Source organism: Palaemon carinicauda, chromosome 44 (genome assembly GCF_036898095.1).
Source record: "Palaemon carinicauda isolate YSFRI2023 chromosome 44, ASM3689809v2, whole genome shotgun sequence".
Taxonomy (NCBI): domain Eukaryota; kingdom Metazoa; phylum Arthropoda; class Malacostraca; order Decapoda; family Palaemonidae; genus Palaemon; species Palaemon carinicauda.
The window spans coordinates 31,141,531-31,147,530 of NC_090768.1; the positions used below are offsets into that span (position 1 = coordinate 31,141,531).

Consider the following 6,000-nt stretch of genomic DNA (forward strand, 5'->3'; position numbering starts at 1 on the left):
AATAAAACCATAGAAACGTTTTACCTTCTTCCCCGTACAGCGACTAGGGAGGAGAGTAACACGAGAACAACGTTACCCGCTTGAACGGAACGTTTTCTCTCCTCTCTCTCCCTCCGTCTCTATCTCTCTCTCTCTTTCTCTCTTGATTTCGCACCTAAGAGAAGAGTCCAATTATATATCGTCAAAAAAACATGTTATTTGACTAAAGGAAAAAACTGAAAGGTTTTCCAAATAAAAAGTTCCTTTAATTTAGAATTTAAAACATTTAAGCTAAGAAAGAATGAACGAAACGTCAGAATCGATTTACTCTTACTGCAAAGTGAAACCGTGATACACTCTCTCTCTATCGTAACGATAGAGCGCATGTTGAACGTCCTGAACGTCAACAACTGCGTAGTCTAAAAAACTAAACGTTAGTTCATCTTTGAAAACAGTACGAAGACTATCAAAGAAATTCTTTCATAAAACATTAAATTTAAAAAGTTTTAAATTCTTTAAAGGCTAAATACGATATAACGGGCTCAACGTTGATTAACTTCGGTTCCAAGTTAGGACCGCCTACTATCAGGAAAGGTCGCATATAAACAAAACATAAAAATTTATTTTTATATGTTTATAATAAATGGAAAGTTAATCGAAGAGGCCTAATAAAGGCGGAGAGATATAAAATATATAGATCTATAACGTGTTAAGCAAAATTACTAAAAACCTAAACACACTTCCGTCTAAGGGAAGGGTCGGCCATTTAAAAGTGAAAGAGAGTCCATACTCTCTTTGTCACCATAATTAAATCTATCCAAAACGAGTTCAAGTTTTGAGATGAAGATAAAACACCTGCATAGCGAAAGCTCAAAACTAGAATAGTGTACTTCACCAAATAGTTGTGAAAACAAATCCAGTTAGTAACAGCGTATTAGTAGGTCTTGCCGGTAGCCCGACAGAGAGAAAATTGATTCTTTGTTTACTTGGAGTACTAAGTACCTGCTCGACAGATGGCGCTGTTGATGTACACCCCCACCTGCATAGCGATCGCTGGCGTATTTTGACCGTAGGTTTTTCTGTCGAGCAACAGAGTTGCAGCTTATATGATCACCGGCTAAGTTTAATATTGAAAATTTATTTGTCCGGAGACCTAGCAAACAAAAGCTCTAGCATTTTCATTGTGTTTCATTACTGTTACGGGGATTTGATTATGGTAACATTTTTTACTACAATGATGAGCAGAAACAAAGTTTCAACAAGTTAAGGAGCCTTTGTATATCAGCAGCCAGTTCCTCACGCCTTGATAAAAAATGGGCATCAACTAACCTAAACTTTCCCCCCTAACCTAACCTACAAGCTGTGTCCTTACCTACTTACCTAACAGGGGTCGGGCTAACGCCCCCTGTAAACCCCCCCTTACACTGCTGTATTCTAAGTTAGACATAATAATACATACAGGGGGCCGCTATCATACATACACTCCAAACATCATAAGAAAAGCCTAATACACAGTGAATTTTAAAGTGCTTCAAATGTTCTTCATGGTGATATCTAGCGTAAATGTATATCCGTAAGTTTTTACTTATGGTAGTCAATTCAACATAAATAACAAACTATAGACTTTTGCCATAAATCATTATCACAAATATTCAATACACCATTAAATACACTGTGTAATTGTCTATTTTTTCCTGACAGTTCATTATACAATTCTGTAATTTTACCGAACATTATACAACACTAAACAAGTCCAGGAAACATATTTACTTTATTACAGCCTATAATACGTACAAGTAGGGCCTAAGTAAGTGGTACAATTCAAATGTCCATAAAAAAGCCCTAGAGCTAAAGCTTATTTCTAAGGTAATACAAAGCTAGTAAAGACGAGACTATTTGTTAGACCAGACTTGGTTTAGGCTACCATGCAGTAATTAAAATGCCTCCTATCTTACGTCAATTAAAGACTTACAAAATGAAGTAAGGATATCATTTAATTATTACAACATGTATCATTAAAACTAATACACCTAGTTATACAAAATGTACATTTTTACGAATTTATGATTCTTTGAACTTCATACCTTTCATTGGGAGCGCCAATACTGTGTCAAATGTAAACAAGAACTTTCTTCTTCCTCTTCTTCTAATTTAGTAGATGATCTGGCTCACTCAGGTCCTATGACTGCCATCATAAATAAAGATGGAGCAACACTAGAAAAGGTTGAGGATATTAAAAAAAGATTTTGAACTGTATTATACAGGCCTATATAATTTGGAAAAGAGTAATAGAAAACTGGAGAAAGTAAAAGAAAAGGGTACATCAATGAAGAAAACTCAGCAGGAGGTAGATGATGAAATGTTATCACTGAAAAATAAGAATACACGAAACAGACAAGAAATGAACAATAAAATGTTAAAAAAAAAAGAAACATGGGCCAAGAAAGGAAGAATAGCATGAGAGAAACTATAAATAAAATTGAAGAGAAATTAGAAATATCTAAAAAATGTGATGAACTAGAAATATTATCAGTGGGCAAGTCTAAAGGTAGCAAAATAGATATAGACAATAGAAGTATTTATTACGAAAACGATTTAGAAATATTATCAGTGGGTAAGTCTAAAGGTAGCAGATTAGATATAGACAATAGAAGAGGACTATTTATCACGAAAACGATTAGTAAAATGTTTGAAAAAATAAGGCTAGGGAAAATTAATGATAAAATTATTCACATGATTGGAAGATCACCTTATCACACTGAATGCTGTCATAGAATATAATCATAACTTAGGAACCTCAACATACATATGGTTTAGGGATGCAGTAGTGTTTTGATATAGTTTGTTTGAGAGGTTGTATCAAGGAAGTGAGTAAGATAGTAGGGAAAATTATGCGAAGATGATATATGAATTAATTGAGAAAGCTAAAGCAATTATCAAGTCATGTTGGATATACAGAAGAAATTAAGATACAGTAAAATAACCTAAAACAGGGAATAGTTTTTGGCTCAAAAGTTATGCTCAATTGTCACGGAAAAAGTTAATTATATTAAATGAGAAGACGATAACCCTGATTAAAAGCATTAGAATAGAAGCAATAATTTATGTAGATAATATAATGTTTCCTAGGTACAATAGATACAAAGTAGAAAGAGCTATAAGCAACTGTCACAGTTTGAAAGAACTTGAGAAATTTACTTATAGCAACAATGCATAGAAGTCTGAGGTGCTAGTAGTTACACACACACACACACACACACACACACACACACACACAAACACACACACACACAAAAGAATAGGTTAAAGGGTGAATGGAGTGGTTAGAAATGCAATGTTAGAAAGAGTTAAGTAATATAAATACTTGGGAGAATTGTAAACAGAAAAAGGAAACCATAGTCTCAGCATAAGTAAAAGGGAAGCAAAAATAGAATACGTGGTACAGGAAGTTAGGAAGTATGGAGACAGTAACATAGGAGGAGATTTGGCATTGCTAGCGAGAATAAAGATCTATAAGACAGTAGTAGTACCAACAATGTTTGCAAATATCGATACACGGTGTAATAAAATAAAAGGAAAATGGAAGAACTAGAGAGCATACGGATAGTACAAAATTATGATTGGAATGTTCGTACCGGTTGCTACCACACCTTACTGGTGGTTAATAGCAGAAACAGGAATATGACCAGTTGAAAATAGAAGTGTGTGTAAAAAGATGATTCTTTTTCATAATATCAGATGTCAAAAGACTAGATAAGAATGTAGTGGAAGACCAATTATCGGTACCATATTGAAAATGTTTGGGAAAAAAGTATTATAGGAATATGTAATAAATAGGATATTAACACTGAAGAAGTAAGAAAGTATGAAACACAAGAACTAAAAAAAGTAAAGTGGTAGATGAAAATATAAGAAAAATAAAAGAAAAGAAAGCCCAGATGATCAAACTGAGGTTTGTGAATAGTAATGGCAGAGGAGGTTACATGAGGGAACTTAACACGAATGAGGCAGTTATAGTCATGAAAACAAGGTTGAATATAATAGAATTAAAAGAAAATTATAAACAAAAACAGGAATGATAAGGATAATGATAATGATAAGGCTTTGTATGTTGTGTGGAGAGGCAGAGGATACTACGAGGCATATGTTTTGCTGTCATGAATTAAGAAAATTTAGAAGCAATGACATAGAAATGGGGAATTTAGAAACACCAACTACAGAATGTTGCCCCGTATATTAGAAAAGCCTTTTAAGTTAGAAGTAAAAGTATGTATGTTGTTCTGTCTGTATATGAGGTAACTAATGATAATGAATTTCTGCAGGTTGCAGCGTTTTGCACCTACTACGCTTCTTCTAGTAGTGTGCTCACTATCATAGTGTTGCGGAGAGAGTAACGAGGAACCTGGAAACTTAACATCCAGGTTCCTCATTGCTCTCTCCACAACTGTGATTGTGGGCACACTACTAGAAAAAGCGTAGTAGGTTCAAATAGCTGCAACCTGCAGAAAACTCATTATCATTAGTTACCTCATACACAGACAGAACAACATATATACTTTTAATTCTAACTTAAAAGGCTTTTCTAATGTAGCGGGCAACATTCTTTAGTTGGTGTTTCTAAATTCCCTATTTCTATGTCACTGTTTCTAAATTCCCTATTTCTATGCCATTGTTTCTAAATTTCCTATTTCCATGTCATTGATTCTAAATTCCTTATTTCTATGTAATTCTAAATTCCCTATTTCTATATAATTGTTTTCATTTTCTTTTATCGATTTTATTTTTTATCTAAACCCTCTTACGTTTACGTAATATATTTTACACTCTAAAATTATTTCTGTTTTAATGCTACGTCTCACTTTCTTTCTTATTTCTTTATACAAAATCTCCTTATAGCCCATTTCGTTATTTAAAATCTCCTTGTAGCTGCTGTTCCAATGCATGGCATCAAATTTACACCCCGATTAATAGGCCCGGTACCACGGTTGAGATACACCTATCATGCTATGCCTAGTCAGTGCCCGGTACTTGTCCTCTGTGTCCTGCTCGTCTCTGGGTTTCCCATTCCTCCCATTTGACATCGTTGTGCCCAGAGTCAATATATCTGTATTGAGTCTAGTTGTGCCCATGTTAGTCGATTATCAAGATTGATTTTGTTCAGCAACTCTTCGACTTTTTTTTTTTTTCAATAAAAATCTACTGTTTTGTGACTGCCCACCCTCTATGATTTCAGCATTGCTTTCATAATTGGCGAGTCTGCTGTCTTTGCTTCCTAGCTTATTCCATCAGTATTTCTTCCCGTCCCCATGGCATTTGTATATGTAGCCTCCCTTATTATAGGGGCAATATCTTTTGTTCCAGCTAATGTTTACACATTGCTGCTTCCCTTCTTCCTAGCCGATATATCATTGGCCCTTTCATTTGTTCTAGCCCTGTTTTCCTTTGCATTTTTTGTGGCTTATGCCAAAATTTACAATTTACAAGTTTCTCCCCACTGGCATCTCCCTATTTCATTCTGTTTGCCTATTATTCTTTCACCGTTACTACTTGCATATTGTTTCCCATAATGAAATCTGCAGTAATTGCCGAAGTAGCATTTCCATGCAGCAAATTATTTGCATTCTTTACTTATATTTTTTTTTTCTAAATGTCCCCTTACTATCTTTATGTAGTTTTAAGATTGCTTTACTTCTTGTATAGATATCTTCAAGTGTTTTAACATAAGATTAATCTATTCCTTGTCTTTGAAGGGCTTTCATTACTACTGAAGTCTTGACAGAATCAAAAGCTTTCTCATACTCTACAAATGCAATACATACATTGTTGATTTTTCCATTAGCTGGTTAATTACATGGATATGGCCAGTCGTTCAATAACCCACTTCTTCTAAAGCCGAATAGTTTAGCTGTCTTTCTATTCGGCCTAATATGGTGGTTGTAAATATATCATATATTACTTAGGGTAAACTTACTGGGCAGTAATTTTTCTGGTCTCTTTGCTATCCCTTATTGTGAATTAGCG

At 34.3% G+C, this 6,000-nt stretch overlaps 1 protein-coding gene across 1 annotated transcript in view; it reads right to left on the reverse strand.

The window, feature by feature from the left end:
• Positions 1–2,209, reverse strand: part of Marcal1 (SWI/SNF-related matrix-associated actin-dependent regulator of chromatin subfamily A-like protein 1) — a 198,029-nt gene extending 195,820 nt beyond the window's left edge. The window contains exon 1 of the mRNA XM_068366961.1: positions 2,064–2,209. The gene's annotated coding sequence lies outside the window, so the exon portion shown is untranslated. The remainder of the gene's footprint in view (positions 1–2,063) is intronic.
• Positions 2,210–6,000: the final 3,791 nt, after the last annotated feature.